Here is a 24,394-nt window from a genome sequence, read left to right on the forward strand (position 1 = left end):
GCAAGCACCTCATGACATATATGTATGTATGTATGTATGTATGTATGTATGTATGTATATTGTATGTATGTATATTGAATGTATGTATATATTTATGTATGTATGTATATATATGTATGTATGCATGTATATATATGTATATATTTATGTATGTATATATATATATGTATATATATATATATATATTTATGTATGTATATATATATGTATATATAATATATGTATGTATATATATATATATATGTATATATTTATGTATGTATGTATATATATATATATATATATATATATATATATATATGTATGTATGTGTATATATGTATGTGTATATATGTATGTATGTATATATATGTATGTATATGTATGTGTATGTATATATATATATATATATTACCTACTGGCGGTCGCCAGTAAGTATATATAGTTAGGATTTTTTTCCTATGGGACTTTTGAAAATTCTATGTCTAATAACTTTGGCGTTTGTGGACGGAATCGGCTGAAATTTTCAGGAAAATGGCACATTTTGTTTCTGAGCAGCCCTTGAGAATTTGGGGGGGTTTCGTCAAGGGGGGGCCGAGAAAAAAGGGGGGTCCCAAAACGCGTTTTTCCCATGTTAATTTCCATAGGGCGTTTGGCCTCACTTTTAGCTCGAACGGCTGAATGGATTTGCACGAAACTTGGCAAAATTGTAGGGACTGTTAGCCCGATGTGCCTTTGCTGGGTCTCAATATATGTGCTCCAGTGGATTTTGTGAAATTAACGTTTTAAAAAATTTATATATCTGTGACAGCGTCCCAGATAGCGCTCCAGATCGCGTACTTTTTGCGTCACGGAGCTTTGCGAAGCGATGCTGATTGGCTCTCCGGTGTCTGTCAACATTCTAAACAGTCCGGTGCGGCCGCCATCTTGTCTGTCGGTAGGATCGATAGACAAGAGGAGGAGAAAAACGAAGGGGGAATTTAATGAAAGGGGGCTAGGTAGACCTCTCTTGACCCCCTAGGAATGATGTTGGGGTTATTAAAGGGTCCCGTGGGGCAAATAATAAAAATTTGATTTTTCGCGGTAGAAGCGCTTCTCGGTTCGCAAACTGGTAGCGAAACGTGAATTCGCCATTTTGTGTTTCGATTTCATTAAATTACTAGGTATAAGGGGGTACGGGAGACGTATCCTGACCCCTTTTGTTTTCTGAGGGTGGCTGAGGAGGCTCATATATGTTGATACATGTCTTCCAGCGGCTGTGCGTGAGCGTTTTTTTTTTGGTTGCGTGACGTCTGTTAACGTTCGATTCGATGGAAATCAGGAAGTGTTGACCGCCATTTTGTCACTGCGAGTAAATATTTAGTTTTAAATAATTGTTATAAATTAATCCTTATTGATAAACATTGTCTGCGCCATCTTGTCTTTTTTGCAATGCCACACTTTTGTTGAGCACGGCAGCCATTTTAGATGCCTTGACCAGACCCACTCTCTGCACGCCGCCGATCCTCAGCATGGCTCCTCACCCTCGCAAGCATCTCCTCCACGCACTGGTCACCCCCGCTCTCTCTCTCATGCATAGGCCAGAAACCTCCTCCCATGTGCGCTGCTCTTCCCTGAGAATCACACCCTGTGCCCGCCCGACACCACCCTTTCACCCTATTCACTACCGCACCCTCTGACACTCTTCTTCCTCTGTGTCCGATTGTTCAGGCCGGTCCCAGGCTATCACCTAGCCCCGCAGATGTAGTTTATGGCCCCAGCTGTAGAGAATCACCCCTCTTCAAAGGAGTTACAGTAGATCTGTCTCACCACACGCGTTCCTACTATCTGATAACCATCCTGTATTGTGCTTGGGGAGGGGATTCTCACTGTGAGGGTGTGTGGGACCGAGCCTGAAGCAGAAGATTCCAGGGATGCCTCTTTGTACATCAAAGTTTTTACAATTATGTGTCACATTATAAATATATAGTACTCCAACAAAGTAGGATTATAACACTTTAATAACTTTTAAATATATAGAACGCAACAAAAACAGTAAATACATTTAAACATTTTTTTGAAAAAAGAAGCAACAATGGTCAGTAGCTGTGTTTTGTGCGAATAGTCCCAAGGCAGCACAACGTGCTGAGTTCTGGAGGGCACCCAGGTGATGTTACCTGGGTGCCGCACTGGTTTTTGGTATCCTACAATGCAGCTCCGAAAAACAGCGTGGGGCGTCCCGGGGGGTGCGCGGGTAGGCCTCGTCAGTAGCGGTCTGTTGTGCGAATAGTCCCAAGGCAGCAGAACGCGCTGAGATGTGGATGGCACCCAGGTGATGTCCAGTAAGTTGTCGCACTGGTTTTGGCATCCTACAATGCTGCTCCGAGAAACGGCGTGGAGCGCCCCGGGGAGGGGGGGGAAAGGCGGCGTGAACGGGTCTCCCCAGGTGGAGGCTCGTCGGCTGTACTGGGGCGCCCCTTTACCGTTTCAGTTGCCATTCCGCCCGCTTTTGCTACACTGTGCCTCATCCGCCATTCAGCTGTTTATCGCCCGCTCTTGCGGCTACAGCGTCTCGCTCACCATGTAGTTGAGTTGCGCCCACTCTTGCGGTGCAGCGATAGGCGGCTGCCACAGGACTCTTAAAATGGCGGACGGCTCTTCGGATTTGGGCCTGGTCCACTAACATGGCCCTGGGACACCTTGGAACTCGGACGTCCCCTGAGCCTTGAAGATTTTACAAAAGTCTTGGGGGCTCCCGACTCCTGCAGGCTTCCGGTGGGGAGCGGCTGCCATGATTGCTCGCGGAATGACCACGACGGAGCCACGAGATGGTGGTGCTCTCAGGCTGACGCCAGCTTTAGTCTGAAACATCTAGAAACAAGGTGGGGCTTTCATCGTTTGGGAAAAAAAAATGTTTTAATCCAATGAAAAGTGATATTTTTAGGTCATATGATCAAGCCTTCCATCATTAGGAAACCAAAAGTAAAATGAACCAATGAAAAGTTTTATAAAGAAGTCACATGACCTGTTATGCTTACGTTACGCGCTGCTATAAAAAGCGTAGAAAATCCGTTGGCACGTGAGGCGGCGTCAGTAGCGGACCGATGTGCAAATAGGCCAAAGGCAGCACAACGCGCTGAGATCCGGATGGCACCGAGGTGGTGTCCAGCAAGTTGCACTGGTGTGGCCATCCTACAATGCTGCGCCGAAAGTCGGCGTGGGGTGCCTGGGGGGGGGGGGGAGGGGGGGAGGTGGCGCAAACTGGCCTCTCTCGCCTCCCCAGGTGGAGGCACCTGATGTGCAGTGCGGCGCCCCTTATCTTTTCACTCGCCGTCCAGCAGAGTTGCGCCCGCACTTGCTGCTACAGTAGGCCGAAGGCAGCACAACGCGCCAAGATCCGGATGGCACCGAGGTGGTGTCCAGCAAATTGCCGCACTGGTGTGGCCATCCTACAATGCTGCGCCGAAATTCGGCGTGGGGCGCCCCGTTGGCCTGTGAGGTCGCGTCAGTCAGTGGGGGCTGTTTGAGAAAGCAATGTGATGCTGTGCGTCGCCCCCAAGATGGAGGCTCCTCGGCTGCAGTGGGGCGCCCCTTGGTGTTTCACTCGCTATCCAGCTGAGTTGCGTCCGCACTTGCGGCTACAGTAGGCCGAAGGAAGCACAACGCGCCGAGATCTGGATGGCACCGAGGTGGTGTCTAGCAAGTTGCCGCACTGGTGTGGCCATCCTACAATGCTGCGCCGAAAGTTCCATGGTCCGGCGGAACTTTTTTCCTTTTCCTTTCTGCATCTTGTCCCACAATCCGTTTAACCTTTAGACACGACCAGGTCCCTGAATGTGTGCAGGGGGACGCTATTGATTGAATCAAAATGGCGGCTTCACACAAAGCTGACTCAAGCGTTGCTGGTGATGCTATACAGACAAAAAATGGTTTTCAGTTTGTACATTCTTCAGGATTTTTCCATCCAAGTCTGCTTGAGAGTTTGTAGAACAATGGCTTTAGATCTTGCCCTCCCCTCTTTTGACTGTTGGTCTTGTTGCCTATGTCTTCTGTTGTCATTTAACTGAACCTTTTTTGACTGCCGAAAGGGGTTCTGGTCCGACCGCTGGTTGGTGGAGATATTTTGACTATATCCTGGACCTGCCCGGCCTCGCCCAAAATGGCGCCGGTATAAATGGGACTCGTACCTCCTTGTTGTGTACTGGTTGCACAACCTTGATATCACGAGATACGTATGCAGTTTTGAAGCACATGGCGGGCGGGAATGAGAATTGATTGAATATTTCGACATCCCTATTGATATTAAGTTCTGATGTGTTATTGATTACTGTACTATTGAAAGTTCGAATTAACGTCACCCATGGTACTTGCCCGCAAATGTATATCTAGATAATTTTATTGTAAGTGGCCCTGTCGTATTTTAATTACAAAATGTACGTCCACCGATTCCGCAACTGTTAGACACCTTAGTTCTTGCAACCTAATGGCCCGCTCGTTGCGTTCCTCTACAGTGTAAATGTCTCCTCATCATATACGATTCCAGTTTGCTCCGTGGCCGGCCCACGTGGTTATAGGCCCGTATTTGTATACTGACATTTTCACAATAAAGGTTTTTAAAACAAAACATGGTAGTAGTATTTACATTGGTAAAGTTTTTAATTTTAGTCACTGTTTTCGAATCAGTAAAAGGCAAGTGAAATAAAGCAGTCCAATTACATGACGGATAAAAGGTATAATACGCAGGAACGCAGTAAAGATAAATGGTCAAGGGCTGTTGTGTTCTTTACTCCTGCAACATAAAGTGATCGATAAGAATCTGATATTCGGGCGTAGCGGCGACTAAGACAGCAGGCCAAGCATCTTTTGCTCAACGGCTCCGTCATGGGACGAAGAAACGCCCTTTTGCTAGAAAAAGGAATATATTTTACTTGCAGGACAGTTGTAAATTTTCCGGGAAAATACATTAGCCTGGAACATTATAACATATATGTTTTTAAGAAAAAATAATGTTCGAAAGCAATAAAAAGCGTAATTTTTGGGTCATATGACCAAGCCTTTCATCATTAGTATAACAAAAGTAAAATGAACCAATGAAAAGTTTTATTAACAAGTCACATGACCTGTTATGCTTACGTTACGCGCTGCGCGCCGCGCCCCGGATCCCTTCCGGGAAGCTGCGCTTCGCGCACTGGAGTACTTCCGGGTGCGCTAACGCGGCGTGTCATATAACGCATTACGCGACAACGTAGGTCCAGAATATAGTCAAAATGTCTCCACCAACCAGCGGTCGGAACACAACCCCTTTCAGCAGTCTAAAAAGTTCTGTTAAATGACAACAGAAGGGACAGGCAACAAGAACCATCAGTCAAAGAGGGGAGGGCAAGTTCTTCCCTACCGGGTCACGTTGGGGCGCTACCGGAACTGATCGAATTGGTAGTCTACAGTGTTTCTGGATGTTTCAGACTGAAGCTGCTGTTAGCATGAGAGCACCACCATCTCGTATCTCAGTCGTGGCCATTCCACGAGCAATCATGGCAGCCGCTCCCCACCAGAAGCCTGCGGGAGTCGGGGGCCCCCAAGACTTTTGTAGAATCTTCAAGGCTCAGTGGACGCTTTCGAGAATGGGGCCCAAGCCCTAGCAGACAAGCGTCCAAGTTCCAAGGTGTCCCATGGCCATTTTAGTGGACCACGCCCAAATCTGAAGAGGCGGCCGCCATTTTGAGAGTCCTGTGGCAGCCGCCTATAGTTGCATCGCAAGAGCGGGAGCAACTCAACTACATGGTGAGCGAGACGCTGTAGTCGCAAGAGCGGGCAGTAAACAGCTGAATGGCGGAAGAGGCACAGTGTAGCAAAAGCGGGCGGAATGGCAACTGAAACGGTAAAGGGGCGCCCCACTACAGCGTGTCTTCAGGTCAAACGGATTGTGGGATAAGGTCCAGAATGGAAGAGTCATCAAAAGGCAAAAAGTTCCGCCGGACCCCGGGAGCCGGACGCCTATGTCGGGGGCGATCTTAGGCCACGCCAGGGCAACACGACTTGGGGAGGGGGCAGAAGTCAAGCGCACCCTCCCAGTCCGCGCCACCACACCGTATGTTGAAAATCTGAAGCCATCGTTCTACAAACTCTCAACCAGCCTTGGATGAAAAATCTTGAAGAATGTACAAACTGAAAACCAGTTTTTGTTTGCATAGCATCAGCAGCAACGCTTGCTATCAGAATGCATGAGTTTCATGCTCGATCGATTGAGCTAGCCGGATCAGGCAACAAAAAGTATAAAATAGTTATGTAAATAGTTATTTAATAAAATGTTTTACCCTGTTACTTTGCTGGTGTGTTGTATATATTTATAATATTTGCATAGAGTTTATCGTTATTTTGGGCGGGGTGGGTGGCGGAGCCGAGCTGTCTTGCAGCCATCATGGTGTGGAGCTCAGTTCATCTCACTAGTTTCGTATTTCTCATGAAGGGTTGTTCCTAATGTTTCTATTTTAGCGAGGTCAAAAAGAGATCCCATTAGTGGCCTACTGATTTTGCTCGATTCCTTTTGTTTTTGTAAACGATTTTTCACTATCTGCAAAGACTAAACAGAGTATTGCGACTCTGTGCTTGTTTGTAAATACAGAATGAACCAAAGTGAACCAATTCTAAAACAGTAAATGCTTGGATAGCAATCAATCAAATAGAGAGAGAAGCAGGCACGACGGATTACAACGGGGGCAAAGGCCTGCGTTAACTACCCTTCACTATCTGCAAAGAGAGAGTACTGCTAAGAGAAAAGAGGGGGGGCGAGGGGGGGCAGCGTTCAAAGCACATCAGCGTGCATAAACACGAAAATGTTTTTACCTATCATGTACTTGACATTTGACAGCTTTTGATATTTGCTATTAAAAAACCATTGAAATTCAATGAAAAAACCATAGGTTTTAGCCCATATATAGTTAGGGATTAGCATTTACAAAACCTTATTTTACTCGCATAAAACCATTGAAATTCGCATATATAGTTAGATGCGCTAACTATATATCGCGCACCCGCAATCCACTGCTGATGATGTCACATATTACATCATTCATGACATGCTCAGTGACATCACTGATGACATCACTGATGACATCTCAAATGACATCACTGATGACATCACTGATGACATCACTGATGACATCTCATTTGACATCTCATTTGACATTACTGAGCACATCACTAATGACATCATTCATGTGATAATACGATGAACCTCTTCAGACTCTAATATAACCTTAGATACACTCAGTGTAAACAGACACTCGCAGACTGTCACTCATCCATGGAGTTACTCACACACCTAGTCAGTCATGCAAAGAATCAATCACACCTCCATTTCCTCTACTATACAGTTATACACACCTTACTTATTCAAACATATACTAACACATATTTACTCTCTTATACAATCCCTGATACAAGTTCACAATGATCCATACAGCCACTCACACATTCACTGGCTCTTATGCACAGTTATTTATATATGTCAACTCTTACATGTACTGTGTTTTACATATGTACTTACTTTGACATGTAGCACTGAGATATCCATTCACTCACCAATACACTCATGCACACAGTCAACCGCCCATACAGCTGTTTCCACATGCACTTTTGAACCCATACATCTAGTGAATCAACTGCTCACACATCTATGCACAGAGTCATACACCTCCCAGCCACCCACACACACTCAGTCTCCCATACAAATACTTGGGCAACCAATCAATAACCCATATAGTTACTCATATAGCTACTGATCAACACATGCAGCAGTTTACAGAACAACAGACATAATAATGCACAAATTAAGACAGTTTAGTCACTTACCCATTCACTCAGTGAGACACATTTAATCACTCACTTATACAGTCAGTCATGCACCTACTAAATCCTTCATCCAGACACTTATACATCCACTCATTCTTCAATATGTAAGACATATTTTAACTTTACAGAAACATACAGTCACTGGATGTTGTCATCAGTGATGTCATCAGTGATGTCATTTGAGATGTCATCAGTGATGTCATTTGAGATGTCATCAGTGATGTCACTGAGCATGTCATGAATGATGTAATATGTGACATCATCAGCAGTGGATTGCGCGTGCGCAATATATAGTTAGCGCATCTAACTATATATGCGAATTTCAATGGTTTTATGCGAGTAAAATAAGGTTTTGTAAATGCTAATCCCTAACTATATATGGGCTAAAACCTATGGTTTTTTTCATTGAATACACTGCACATTGCGTATGCGACGAGTGCACACTGCCAGGCCCTGTCTTGCATCACAGATGTATGGTGTTGCGCCGGGTACGCCATTCCCTCATTTTGTTTATGTCTCAAAAGTATATGTAAATAACTTTAAAGTGTATATAACAGTAAGCGACAATTTAAAATATTTCAAACATTTATATATTTCTAACTGTAATAAACATATTATAGTAAATATATTGTTTCAAAATTGCATCGGGTGCGGTCTCCTTCCGCACTGAGTGTGCGATTGCCATGTGACCTTAAAAAAAAGCTTTTCATTACTTTATTTAACAACAACAATACCTCTGACACCATAGATAACAATTTTTCTTTTTGCCACAATAGTCCCTTTTATTGACTCTGGGCTATTACACATTTGATTTTTGCATTCTTTATATTTCTTTTATATATTGGTATCCACCTTTATTTCAAAGAACTTTTTCATCTATTCTCCTTTTTACAAATCATATATTCCTGTGAGGGAAAAAATCATTTAACATCTATATACACAATACATTGACTGTACTCCATATACATATACACTATAAATACAACTAATTAAATCGTTATACACATTGTCATTCATTGATTAAATCAAAGGAGCGTTATTTTCCTCCACTCGGTCCTACTTATGCTGTCAAAGTCAACTAACTGGGGTCCTAGCCCTCTTTGGCCCTCAGTTGAATCTATGTTTCAAGTCCTAAATAGTGTTGGAGATTATTGCTTTGTACAGTTATGCTCTACTGGGAATTTAATTCTTTGATCCAGTAGTTCTCATAGAGGGTAATCTAAGGGCATAAAGTTCTCCAATCCACTAGTCGTTGCCAACGCGTTTCGACCGTCTGTTTAGGACAAAAGAAGATTTCAATATGCGGTCTTCCTCAGGGCTGTGTACTTTGGCTGTAGGACATCATGGTACACCCTTATTTATCTTCATCCAATCTGTGCAATTCAATCCTCCCAGTGCTGGGTTTTCTATTTTCCTTTGTTCAGGTTTGCGGTATCTTTTCCTGTTTAGTCTTGTTCCGTTCTGTTGTCTATTCCGTACCGGCTTCCGGGTGTATTGGCGTCTACTTTCATTACTTTATAACATTTCCCGTTGTAGCAGTCGAAGGACGCCACCCATTTTAGTCATTCTCTCTACAGCATTTCATGACACGCCTCGTCTGCTTAGAGAGCTTTTTTTAAATGTTTTGCTATGTACACATATATTGCACTACAGGAAAAGAGTGGAGGCAGCACCAAGTATGAAGTAAGACAGGACCACGTTGTATCAAAAATTATATTTTCCTTTATTTTTTCATTTTTAGGACAGCCAACACGTTTCGCTCCCCAACCATGGGAGCTTCGTCAGGGCTGAAAACAACATAAAAATGATACACCAATATTAATAACACATACTAACATTTAAAAATTACAACAGAGAGACAAACAATATTAAAAACAAATTGAGTCAGGCTTCTAAGAGACGAGATGGCAACACCTGAAAGAGCCATAATATCAATCCTATATTTTAAGGGACATTTTTCCTTAAATCTGAAAATGCATATACAAAAATGAAGAAAACAAGGTAACTTCAGAAAAATATATTAATACACGGTGCAGAATGCAACCAAATATAAAGTGTTTACGGTAAGAATTGAAAAGGGGAGACCGGGGAGGTATGTGAAGTGAAGCCCAAGTGAGGGGTAGGGAAAGTAAAAAGTGGGGGAAACAGGGAGGATAAAAAAAAGAATCATGATAGCACTTGAGTAGACTTATACAGAATGATTGCCCAATGTGATAGATATACACATACACCCACTCACAGGTGAATTTGCCCAAAGGTTGAAAGTATACATAATACCATTCTCACCAAAGATGTTGGTAGATCCTGATGGGACGCAATAACGTAGACAAGGAAACTGGTCAATACAGTAGCAAGAGATTCTAAAATGAGAGGACACAGATTGCATGAAATGACTGTGTTGAGATCAAAACCTAACAAGTATACTGAAGTAACCAGACTCCTTACCCAATGTCAAGATTCCTATATCAGGACAAAGATGAGGACAACGTCACGGGCTTTAAGGTGAATCTCATCAATAGTCAGGAAGGTAATATTTCAAATGTATCTGAAGAGGAAATGAGATTCAAAAAGTTGTCAAAAGAATCACAACTTGTAGAAAATGTGACTCCAATCCAGAGTGTCAGTATACTGAAGTGTCCAGATTTCTTACCCTGTATCAAATTCCTATATCAGGACAAAGATGAAGACATACGTCACGGGCTTTAAGGTGAATCACATTGGTAGCCAAGAAGGTAGTATTTCAATTGTATCTAAAGAAGAAATTAATATTTAGAAAGTTGTCAAAAGTGTCACAACCTATAGAACTCTTAACTCATAACTCCAATCCAGGTCGTCAGCACTTAAAAGCGTACTGATCCCATTGTGTATACACAGTCACAAGAAGGCAATTAGTCTCCAAAAAAGGGGAATCCTATTATATACACATAGTAAAAAGGGGGGGGGGTCTGGTTAGTCACAGACCTCCAATACAAAAGACGGTCCAAAATGACTCACAATAGTATTGTCGTCTTTTATGAGAAGCGAAGAGCGTGTGTGCAGACCTTGATAAGCTGCTAACACAAGTGCTGCAATACAAAGTAAAAATAATATCAACAGACATATAAATATTGCAAGTGTCCAATCCTTTAACAAGATGCTATCACCAATGCTGCAGTAAGAGGCAATATATATCAAGTCAGGCATATGAGTTAAATGAGAATTTATAAGAAATTCATGCCTGTCTTTTAAGACTTGGGCAAACTGAAAAATGTTAGTCCATAACAATCTGACAATAAATTTTATTATTAGCAACCGTCCAGGGCTATTGCATCTGTCAGGTAAGAAAGTCGGCCAATATATCATACCTATATGTGTCATGTTATCTCCATATTCCCCCAGAACAGTGCATAAAATAGACAAGGTTCCATTTACAAAAGACGGACACATTCTCATTGTAGTGCATAAAATAGACAAGGTTCCATTTACAAAAGACGGACACATTCTCATTGTAGTGCTAGCGTCTTAACAAAATGCTGACTGAAAGAAAAAACAGAGTATGAAGGGGAAATATTCAGCAAGTTGACATTCCAACAGGAACAAACCGTTACGTCTTAACAAGACCTAAGATGGGTTGAAAAACGGGCACGAATCGAACCCGCCAACCACAACGTAAGAGATAGGGAGCAACTCGGCGAGGCCGAGTAGTCAAAGGGCGTTGTATCAGAATGATACGTGCTTACCTCCAAACTTCGTAATGCAACAGCGGCCCGTGGCAGATTCGGTAGAACAGATTGAGTCCAGTCGGGTGTGTTTTTAAACACCCCGCGCGCCAGTCACATGGTGCATGATTGTGAACACGTGAGTATTCACAAAAGAAAGCGAAAACTCACGCGACCAAGCACCGGATAGAAAGCTTAAAATAGCACATCCCTTTCGGGCGGCCATGATATAATGTCCACAGTTTGCATCTACCATAATTTTAAAGAAGATTGGATTCTAGAGCCATTCACAATTTATCCTAAACTAAAAGAAAATTCACCAATTGCAAAGATATTGCAAATAATGAACCCTAAATAGAAAGTAAGGAGAAAATAATTACAAACCAAAGTTGCGGCGATATTAGCCGAATATAAAAAGATATATACTGCAAGTAAGGAAATACGAATAAAAAACCTTAAATATTGAGCAAGAAGGAAACGAAGTTGCAGACGAATAAAAAACCCTAAATAATGAGCAAGAGGGAAACGGAATTGCAGACCAAAGTGCGGCCATATTAGACTGGTCACAAGCCAACAAACAAATTGTCACAAACAAGTAGTGAAATTAATATGAACTAAAACCAACACCCAAAAAGAAGGCTCAATCACCAAAACATAGACTTAAAGGTGAAACATAGAAAAATAAAAAGACGTGAATACACATATAGTCAAAAAAAATGTATCATAATGGAGTTGGCAAATCATCAAAGATACTTCATAAATTAATAACAAAAAATATAATGAAAGTAGTATCAACAGCAACCACAGGTAAATGTTGTTTAACAACAAACACAGTGCTAAATGAATTAAAGGACAGACCAAATGGATCAACACAACATATCCAGTAGAGAACCACACGGGTAGTTTCAGCAAAGGAGACAACATGGAAGAGGCTGAAAATAAAATGTCACAAATCGTTTTGGATCACGCTGGGGTACAGATATCACATTTATATCCAAATAAATAGTACAGAATTTAAGAATTAGCACTCATAGGGGCATTGAATCCGAGGTGTGTCACTAGAGAGTTTGCTAAATCATACATTATAAAATTTAATGCATTTCGTTATCGGAATTATGTCCCTGATTAATTGCTCGAAGGCGACATATCCATTTAGCTTCCTCTCTCCTTAGGGTAAGCTCCCTATTGCCACCTCTTTTATTGGGCGGAATGTGTTGAATTGCATGGAACCAAAAGGTGTTATCATGAGCATGTTCCAAATTGTAATGTTCCATTATCGGATGCCTAATGTCCCTATTGATGATTGCCCTGCGATGCTCTTGGATTCTTAGTTTTAGTGGTCGTATACTGCTGCCTACATATATGCGACCGCAGGGGCATCCTAGGACATAGACTGTGTAAGGGGTATTGCAGTTACAGAAGTGGGTAATTTTGAATTGACGATCATTATTATATGAAAAAGTGAAGGTCTTATTTCTACCCATCTCACAGACATTACAGGTTCCACATATAAAGAAGCCTGAGGGTTTAGGGGCTAGCCAATTTTTGTTATTAGGAGGTGTAGTCACATAACTCGGGCATAGTTCTTTGCGTAGGGAGATACCTCTCCTATAGCCGATCAAAGGTTTTTCACCTACATGTTTTTTCAAGCCTTCAATTTCAGTAAGCAAGTGCCAATTCCTCCTAAATATATTGAAGATTTTATCACTGTGGGATGTATACTGAGTGGCAAATCTCACTATGTTAGCTCCCTTGTCCAATTTAGCTCTTTCATTCTTACTGGTCAGGGTAGATTCTCTGTCCACAGTTTCAATTCTACATACCGCTCTATCCACAATTCGTTGGTCATAACCTCGTTTCAAGAATCTCTGTTTGGTCACATTGACATTGTCCTTAAATGTGTCTTCTTCACTGCACGTTCTACGAACTCTAACGAGTTCGCCAAACGGAATGTTTCTAATTACCGAACTGGCATGTGCACTGGAGGCGTGTAGTACAGAGTTACAGGAAGTTTCCTTCCGATATAGTTTGCTTTGGACCCGACCATTCTGTACATAGAAGGTGATGTCCAAAAAGTTGATACTGCTCCTATTATGTGACATAGTAAACTTCACATTATAGGGATTGTCATTTAGATACACAAGATAGTTGGTAAGTTCCTCATCAGTCCCAGACCACAGACATATCACATCATCGATGTACCTCCCCCAGAACACGATGTGATTAGTCCAGGGGGAGGCACATCGGGCCCAGGCATGCTCCTTCTCATACCACCCCATAAAGAGGCAGGCATATGAAGGAGCAAACCTGGAACCTATCGCGGTACCACTGGTCTGCTGGTACCAGCGATCATCGAAAAGGAAGTAGTTGTTGAGCAGAATGAGGTCTATCATCTGCAAGATCATTTCATTCTGAGAGTAGAGCTGGGCATCTTCTCTATCTAGAAATGATTAGACTGCTGTTTTGCCATACACTCTATCAATACACGTATAGAGACTAGTGACATCTAATGTCACAAAGCTAAGGTCATCCGACCACTCAAAGTCATTGAGTTTGATCAGAACATCCTTGCTGTCCTGAACATAGGAGGGAAGACTCAGCACATATTTCTGCAACGTAAGGTCCACATAGTGGGAGAGGCCTTCGGTGGGTGAGCCCACCCCCAAAATAATAGGTCTACCAGGCGGAAACCCTTCTCCCCCCTTATGAATTTTAGGGAGGATGTATATACAAGGGTAGGAGGGGTTAGAGACGTGTAGAAATCTAAATTCATCCTCCGTAAGTAGACATGAATCCTTCCATTCACACAGTCTCTCGTTGATGGCATTCACTACAAGTGGTATTGGGTTGCTCTTTATCTCCCTATAGTTCTTACCATCTGCTAATTGTCGTTTGATTTCGCCAAAATAGTCTACCCGATTCATAATTACCACACTTCCGCCTTTATCGGCCTCTCGTATGACAATAGTAGGGTCATCCTTAAGATTTTTAAGTGCTTGTCTTTCAGAGTCAGTTATGTTGGACCTAGTTCCAGTGTATCGCTGATTAGACGTGTCAAGTTTGTACAACTCTTCAGGGACTTTTTGTGAAAAGCGTCTATATTGGAGTGGTAGCCAAATGTGGGGATAAATTTGGATCTAGGATGGAGACCACTATCATCAGTGATTTCTTGATCGATACCTAATTCTGTCATTAGAGCTGGTATGTTAGTCTGTTCCTCCTCATCTAGGGTCATAAGGCAATGTACAGCACGGATAGAGGCAACAGTGTGTTCGCTTTCATTCATCCGGTTTGTGGGAACAGCACTACACACAGCCCTGTTGGAAAAGAAATCCTTCAGTTTGAGAAGCCTAGTGAATTTAAACAAGTCAACGTGTACATCTGCGAGATCACCCATTTGCGTCGGGCAAAAATTCAATCCTTTACTCAGAACTTGCATATCAGTAGTGTCAAGAGTTTTATTTGATAAATTTACAACTTTCAAATCCTGTATACCATCAATAACATTTGACAAATCAGCAGTATTAGCTATTTCTTTGTTTTTACAAGTTTGTCGGTTTTTCCTACTTCCTTTCCACCTCCTACCGCCCCTCCTGATTTTGGCTGTTCCCTTTTTTGTTGGAGGCGGCTTGACATTCTCAACTTTGCCAGTTCCTTCTGGAACGACTAGGCGCCCTCGCCTAAAGGGACCTCGGGTGTAATGATGGAAGAGGCAACACTGCTGGTTGATGAAATAGAAACGTAACTAACTGACTGGTTATCCTCGCCATCATCCCTGTCTTCCCTAGATCTTTTTTTATCCTCAACCACTGGGAGATTGTCGAATTTTTTAGCAAAAGTGTAAATTCGACCGTCCCTGTAATCACGGTCGTCCCTCTTGATTTTACGTAGTTTTTTATCCTTAAGGTAGACTTGGTGATTGTCCATTACTTTTTTCAAAATGGCAAAGTTTTTTTCAATTAGATCCTTCTCCCCCAACTCACCAATCTCTTTTTCTATTTGTTCAATCTCGGCCTGTAATTTTTCACCCTTTTCTAACGAGTGCTTGACCAAGATTTTCATCATAATAGATGATGCTCCCTCTAAATTACTCTCCCATTCCTTGAGTAGATCCTCGCTCAGATCCTCAAAGGTGGGGAAAATAAGTATCCTAAGTCCTCTAGGGACTTTTCCATTCTCGAGATATTGTGTCAGGGTTACCCCATCCCACCATCTACTTAACTCTATTTTACGTAATCCCTCTAGTTTTAAGAAAAGGCTCTTTAAACTTTTTTTGCCAGGTTGTTCCGGAGCAGGTGTTGTAGTAGGATTGATGGGTCCAAACAGATTGAGTGCCATCTCTTCACGTCCATCATTATATTTAGACATGATATAATATCAACAAATGTCACGGGTGGAAAGAGTGCTATGTGATCCAATTCAAATCCAAAAAAGAATGTTCCACAGCGGATCAAGCAACCAGCACCTCTATTTTCCAACGTCCCTCAAAGTGTTCAATTTTTATGTGCTGACAACCTCCAGGACCTGCTGTGGTTTGGTCCCACTGGAAATCCAGACGAAGACTTTGGGAAAAGAGTGGAGGCAGCACCAAGTATGAAGGAAGACAGGACCACGTTGTATCAAAAATTATATTTTCCTTTATTTTTTCATTTTTAGGACAGCCAACGCGTTTCGCTCCCCAACCATGGGAGCTTCGTCAGGGCTGAAAACATAAAAATGATACACCAATATTAATAACACATACTAACATTTAAAAATTACAACAGAGAGACAAACAATATTAAAAACACATTGAGTCAGGCTTCTAAGAGACGAGATGGCAACACCTGAAAGAGCCATAATATCAATCCTATATTTTAAGGGACATTTTTCCTTGAATCTGAAAATGCATATACAAAAATTAAGAAAACAAGGTAACTTAAAAAAAAATACATTAATACACGGTGCAGAATGCAACCAAATATAAAGTGTTTACGGTAAGAATTGAAAAGGGGAGACCGGGGAGGTATGTGAAGTGAAGCCCAAGTGAGGGGTAGGGAAAGTAAAAAGTGGGGGAAACAGGGAGGATAAGAAAAAAGAATCATGATAGCACTTGAGTAGACTTATACAGAATGATTGCCCAATGTGATAGATATACACATACACCCACTCACAGGTGAATTTGCCCAAAGGTTGAAAGTATACATAATACCATTCTCACCAAAGATGTTGGTAGATCCTGATGCGACGCAATAACGTAGACAAGGAAACTGGTCAATACAGTAGCAAGAGATTCTAAAATGAGAGGACACAGATTGCATGAAATGACTGTGTTGAGATCAAAACCTAACAAGTATACTGAAGTAACCAGACTCCTTACCCAATGTCAAGATTCCTATATCAGGACAAAGATGAGGACAACATCACGGGCTTTAAGGTGAATCTCATCAATAGTCAGGAAGGTAATATTTCAAATGTATCTGAAGAGGAAATGAGATTCAAAAAGTTGTCAAAAGAATCACAACTTGTAGAAAATGTGACTCCAATCCAGAGTGTCAGTATACTGAAGTGTCCAGATTTCTTACCCAGTATCAAATTCCTATATCAGGACAAAGATGAAGACATACGTCACGGGCTTTAAGGTGAATCACATTGGTAGCCAAGAAGGTAGTATTTCAAATTGTATCTAAAGAAGAAATTAATATTTAGAAAGTTGTCAAAAGTGTCACAACCTATAGAACTCTTAACTCATAACTCCAATCCAGGTCGTCAGCACTTAAAAGCGTACTGATCCCATTGTGTATACACAGTCACAAGAAGGCAATTAGTCTCCAAAAAAGGGGAATCCTATTATATACACATAGTAAAAAGGGGGGGGGGGGGTCTGGTTAGTCACAGACCTCCAATACAAAAGACGGTCCAAAATGACTCACGATGGTATTGTCGTCTTTTATGAGAAGCGAAGAGCGTGTGTGCAGACCTTGATAAGCTGCTAACACAACTGCTGCAATACAAAGTAAAAATAATATCAACAGACATATAAATATTGCAAGTGTCCAATCCTTTAACAAGATGCTATCACCAATGCTGCAGTAAGAGGCAATATATATCAAGTCAGGCATATGAGTTAAATGAGAATTTATAAGAAATTCATGCCTGTCTTTTAAGACTTGGGCAAACTGAAAAATGTTAGTCCATAACAATCTGACAATAAATTTTATTATTAGCAACCGTCCAGGGCTATTGCATCTGTCAGGTAAGAAAGTCGGCCAATATATCATACCTATATGTGTCATGTTATCTCCATATTCCCCCAGAACAGTGCATAAAATAGACAAGGTTCCATTTACAAAAGACGGACACATTCTCATTGTAGTGCATAAAATAGACAAGGTTCCATTTACAAAAGACGGACACATTCTCATTGTAGTGCTAGCGTCTTAACAAAATGCCGACAAAGAAAAAACAGAGTATGAAGGGGAAATATTCAGCAAGTTGACATTCCAACAGGAACAAACCGTTACGTCTTAACAAGACCTAAGATGGGTTGAAAAACGGGCATGAATCGAACCCGCCAAACACAACGTAAGAGATAGGGAGCAACGTTCTATTGGTCACGGATTCTCAGAATTTTTCGAGAAAGAAATATGTTCAACCGGAATTTAACAAATGTATTAGAGTAATCCCCTGACGAAGGGCTCCGCCCGAAATGCATCGGGATGTGTGATAATGTGTGTACCATAACATATTGAACCATATGTGGATTACAGTTACCTCTACATTTTGGAAACAAAGACATTTCTTCTATATGTCTCAATAAATTTTGAAAGATGGATATCTTTAATCGGAGTATGAACTCATAATTACCACAAGCGTATGGAAACAGACCAGTTGGTCCCCCTTGTGTTGTGCTCAGAGGTGTTCTCTCCCTAGGCGGGGGAGCTGTTCCCTAGTTATTCACTTCACACTGCCTGGCCAGACAGTGTTTTCCTCTTGCAGCACACCTCTATCCATTACAACTCTCTACCTTGGATTAAATTTGCTGTGCGAGTTCCCTTTCACCATTGTTAAAACTTCAACTTGTGACATCCTCAATCATAAAATCGAGCCCCCGTTTCACTGTTCGAACCTGCTGTACCACGGTGTACTGCACCGACTAGTGTCAACCAAGCACAATAATCATGTGCAGCAGTTAGCTACGCAAGCACAGAGTCTGATGCACCTCAACAAAGGGAGTCCTATCAAAACCAAGCAGCAAGTAATATCAGACATCTTCCATTGTGGAATCAAGACACTGTTCCACTGTTGGGACCTAGAGTTGCTTGCACCTGGTCGAAGGGGGGTACCGTCATCTCCACTCTCAGATGAAGTTCTAACATCTTTCATTGTGGGATCAAGACACCGTTCCACTGTTGCAACCTAGAGTTTGACGCACCTCATCGAAGGGGGTAGCAGAAATCATCACAAACTGTGACTTCTGACATCCTCAATCATAGAATCAAGACCCCGTTTCACTGTTCGGACCTTCTATACTGCAGTCTATTCCAGCGACAGCAGTCAAGCGAGCCCAATAATCATGTGCATCAGTTAACTACAGAAGCACAAAGTGTGATGCACCTCAACAGAGACAGTTCTGTGAAAACCAAGCTAAAGGTTGTATCAGACATCGTCCATTCTAGGATCAAGACTCCATTCCACTGTTGGGACCTAGAGTTGCTTGCACCTGGTCAAAGGGAGTATCTTCATCTCCACTCTCAGTTGCAATTCTAACATCTTCCATTGTGGGATCAAGACACCGTTACATTGTAGGGACTTACAGTTTGTTGTGCCTGATCAGAGGGGGTACACAAAAATCATCACACACTTTAACTTCTGACATCCTTAATCATAGAATCAACGGGGGGAAGATGGCGGCTGAGTAGGAAGCTCAGTCGGAGAGCTCCCGGAGCACCCGTGATGCAGCGACAGTAGCGGTTGGAAAAAAAAGCACCTGCGAGCAAGAAAAAGAGATGTACGGAGCTAGATGACTACAAGAGCCTACCTTCTCTGATAATCTTTCCAGGGATGGTGTGTTCCCTAGTTTCTCTCTCTCCCCTGCCGGATCGTGGGGTGACGAGTGAAGTTCGGCGCTTTCCGCTTTCTGCTTGGTATCCGCCTGGTATCTTCGAGGAGGACGTGGTTTGCCGCCTGGGGGTCAGGAGGGCGTCGACCAGTGCAGGCGGGAGCCGTGGACGGGGTAAGTTTGGCCGGGAGCCAGAGAACCTCGTAGGAGCCGGGGGTCAGCTCCACAAGTGGGACGCTGCAGCAGCAGCAAGATCGCGCTGCCGCCGTGCCTCCGGAAGACTGAGCTATCAGTTCCGGGGCACGAGCGGTAGAGTCAGAGGGGGACCGATTCAGCTCCTTGATTCTGCCGGCGGTGCAGGGATTGCCTAGAGTGCCTCTACTGCCTCAATTATAGCGAGTGGGCACAGAGAGAGCCTAAAGAGTGTTAAAGACATAACGTGGCAGAAACAGTCAAACGATAAGAATACAGAGAGTCGGGAAATAATAACAAAAATAATAACAAAAATTCTTAAAACTGCAGTTCCCCATAAAAACGATAAAAGAGAATCAAACAACTCTATTCAAACGGAGAGGGTTTGGACATCAAAAAAAATAATTTGCTTATCACCACAAAATAACATATGTAATAATATCAACAATCTCAACAATCAGTTCACTGCTCATTCTGTTTCCCTAGAAGGAAAAACACCTGCAAACTATCAGCTTATGAGTAAATTCATAAAAATAGCACAGGAGGATAAAGAGGATAAAGAGGACTTACTTCAAGATCTAGAGGAGAACCCTGGAAAAAAAAAAATCGAGGGGACGTTGGAGAAACATCAGAACCCCAACAATCAGAGAACCAGGTCAAACAAGTTAAATCCTTCTATAGCCTGCGCAACAGAAATTTCTTGAGCCAAGAGCAATTCCCCAAAGGGATTACACCGAGAGTAAGTAGAAAAAGACAAAAAACCATATCAAAAGGCCACCTCAAGAACACCTCAGAGAAGGAGGAAAATAAATTGGACACAGCTCTAAGATCAAAAATAAAGGTCACTCCCTCACTAAGAACCTATTTTAAAATCCAGCAGCAAGGGTCAAAGCCAGAGTCTCAAGCTTCTGCGCAAACACAGTTCGCTTCGGAAACTTTGAGGGGAGAAAAAGAGGAGACTATCAAACTTGCAGAGACTTTCTCTTTGGAAAAAGAGAACCCGCAGACGACACCCCTCCGAGTTGGAAAAATAGGTTCAAGCAGCATAAGTAAAAGGAGAAAATCCAGAAACAAGAAAAAGAACTTGTTAGAAGCAAAGAGCTTGGAAGATATTTGGAAAACTAACAAAGGAAACAGAACAGTAGAAAGAGCTGAAGTTCAAGAGACACACATGGGGGAGGGGGGAACAGAACCCTCAGTCGCAGCAGTACATATAACTGAAGAAGACGAGGACAAAGAAGAAGAAGACAATGCGAAATCTCAAGGGAGCCACAAAGAATCCTCGAAAACCCATACAGACGAACTTCTTGAGAGGATATGGGCAGAAATGAAAGAGAAATTCTCCATCTCAGAAGCAAAACAAAACAAGATCCAGGAAGTTTGCGAAAAACTAGACAACAAGTTAAACGCGCTAGGAGACAGAGTCACGGCAGTGGAGAATGAAGTTGTTGTGCTAGACAAAAGGGTGGAAAAAAATAGAAAGGAAATAAACTCACTACGGTCAGAAAACAAAATCATGAACGATAAATTGGAATCCTTGGAGAATCAAGCAAGGAAAAATAATATCAGGGTTCTAAATGTGCCGGAGAACCAAGAGGGCAAGGACATTAAAACATTTGTAGTGGCACTTCTGGCAGAATATTTCCCATGGGCAGATAAAGGGACACTGGAAGAAGACATACAGAGAGTACATAGAGACCCATATGGAAAGAGCAAAGAAAGAAAAAACCCCAGGAAGATCCTAATCAATTTCAAAACGTATTTGCTGAAAGACAGGATCCTGGGAGAAGCTCTCAAAAAAGGAACCTACAACAAGGACAGTTGGACTTTTACAATAAGATCTGATATGTCAAAAGCATCCCAGACCAGGCAATGGGAATTGGGAAACTTAATGTCAGAACTACAACAACTAGGTGCCACGGTGCAGATGAAATTTCCACCGTCGTTACGTATCATGTGGAGGAACAAAATGAGAAACAGGAGAGAGCCAGAAGAGGTGAAAGCCTTGATAGAGCAAATAAAAGATCAAGTGCGCTCAGAGGAACCCCATAGCTAATGATCTACTGAGCTAAATGAACTTATGTAAAGAAAATAAATGGAAAAAAAACAACAAAAAAAAACCCCTAATGGGAAAATCATATGTAATCCAAAACATATTTAAGCGCAAAAGTAGAAAAAGAAAACAAAGCATGAAGGTGTTTTCAACCAATTAACTTTTCTATTTAACTGTATATAGGCAAGAATCACGGGAACGGGAAGCTAAAAGGGTTACGAAGATAACCGAAGGAAAAGAAGATGGAGGCTTCCCCGGGGAGGGCAACTCTAAAGCACAATTAAAAGAACATAAAATCACACGAAAAAGGGTGGGGAGCAAAATAGGGGAAAAAAAACAAAAAAACTTAGAAATTTAAGACAAACCGGAGTTATATCGCACAAAAAATCACAACAAATAAATAAAATAAATGGGGAGTGCAAGTAGAAGAGTAAAAATCTTATCGTGGAATGTAAATGGCATGAGGACAAAAAGTAGGAGAAACAAAATCTTGGAATACATTAGAACCGAAAAAAGTGAGATAATAATACTACAAGAGACTCATCTCTTAAAAGAAGAATGGGATCAAATAATCAAGAACTTAGGGTGGGTAGACACCCTTGTATGCACTACACAACAGTGTAACATCAAGGGAATCGATAATATTTAAAAAATCCCTAAAAGCAAATGTAACTTCCTTAAAAGTAGACAGTAAAGGTAGATGGGCCATAGCTAGCATTAAAATAGGAAATTCTCCCTTCACCATTGCAGGTTACTATGGGCCCAACTTGGATGATGCCGATCCTTTGCGAAAATTATACTCACAGTTGTTACTAGCCACCTCTCCCATAATACTGGGAGGTGACTTCAATCTAGTGCTAGATTTAAAAGTAGACAGATCACCACCAGGGAGACAGTCTAATTTGAAAAAAATGAGAGAATGGATAGGGATCTACAAAAGAGATCTCGACCTAGTAGACATTTGGAAAATTAAAGGAGATAAAACCCACCCTTTCACCCTGTATAATAAAAAACTGGGGCATAAATCTAGGATCGATTACTTTTTGATCAGCAATGAATTAACAATGAACGTAGATAAAGTATCCCACCTACCAGCTCATTTGCCAGATCATTCCGCAGTACAATTAGCATTACAAGTCATAGTGAAAATAACGGAAAGAAGATTCACAGTCGAGAGAGCCTTGCTACAAGACGATCAGTTAATAAGAGAACTGAAAAGTGAAACAAATAATTTTTTTGAATTAAACGCCTCAGGTACCACAGAACAAACAACTTGGGACACCTTTAAAGCCGTTATATGGGGCAAACTTCTGAGTCTAGGGGCTCACAAAAACAAGCAATTAAAACAAGAGATCTCAGATCTGGAAAGTACTATTAACTCCCTAGATATCGCTATTTCTATGGAACAAGAGGAGGTAAAGAAACTAGAACTTTTTTTTTTTTTTAAAACAGAGGCAAAAGATAAAATTGATCACATCTTGGAAGAAAGATTGAAAAAAAAATGGGACTCCAGCAAACTAGCAAGGCATGAATATGGCGAAGGTTGTGGTAAATGGCTGGCATGGAAACTTAAAACGGACTTGGCAAGAAATAAAGTGGGAAGCATAATTCCGGAGGATCAAACTGTTCCAAACTCTGACGAAAATATCATCAGGCAAGAATTCTGGAAATTCTTATAGAGCTTTATATGGAGGATATAAATCCATCAGATGAAAAGATCAACTCCTACTTGGAAGATGCGGCGCTTTTAAAACTAACAGAAGATGAAAGAGAAGGTCTGGATAAAGAAGTCCTCGAAGACGAAGTGGCGGAGGCCATTAAAAGCCTGAAAAAAGGAAAAGCAGCAGGGCCTGATGCATTACCGAATGAACTATACATGATACTAAATGACTCTATACGTCCTCATTTGACCAAATTAATCAATACAATTCTTATACATCATAAAGCTATACCTAACTCCTGGAACGACGCCATAATTACAATCATCTTGAAACCCGGAAAGAACCCTGCCAAATGCGAGTCGTATCGTCCGATATCATTGCTGAACGCTGACTATAAAATATTCGCAAAAATTTTGGCAGCTCGGTTAGGGAAAGTATTGTCAAAATTGCTACATCAGGATCAAAAAGGGTTCATCAAAGGGAGAAACCTACATGAAGTCACTCTAGAATTACTAACTGCAATAGATATCGCAACACATGAGAAAACTCCTCTCACCATACTCACCGTTGATGCCGCCAAGGCTTTCGATAGGGTCAACTGGGCCTTCCTTGAGAAAGTTATGGGTAACAACAACATAGGATCAAACTTCATACATATGGTAAAGCAAATTTATAAGGATCCAAGATCTAAGGTTCTAATAAATGGTAGTCTTACAGAAAATATAAAGATAAACAGAGGAACGAGGCAGGGTTGTCCCCTTTCTCCTTTGCTATTCAATTTATACATTGAACCACTAGCGAACAAACTAAGAAATAACAAAAACATCACTCCGTTTAAACACCGCACATGGGAGAAGAAAATCGCACTATATGCGGATGACTTAATGATCTTCTCGGATGACTACTTAAGAGCCAAGGACACAATCGGGAAAACTATAGA

This window comes from Lissotriton vulgaris, chromosome 5, assembly GCF_964263255.1.
Source record: "Lissotriton vulgaris chromosome 5, aLisVul1.2, whole genome shotgun sequence".
NCBI classification, from domain to species: Eukaryota; Metazoa; Chordata; class Amphibia; order Caudata; family Salamandridae; genus Lissotriton; species Lissotriton vulgaris.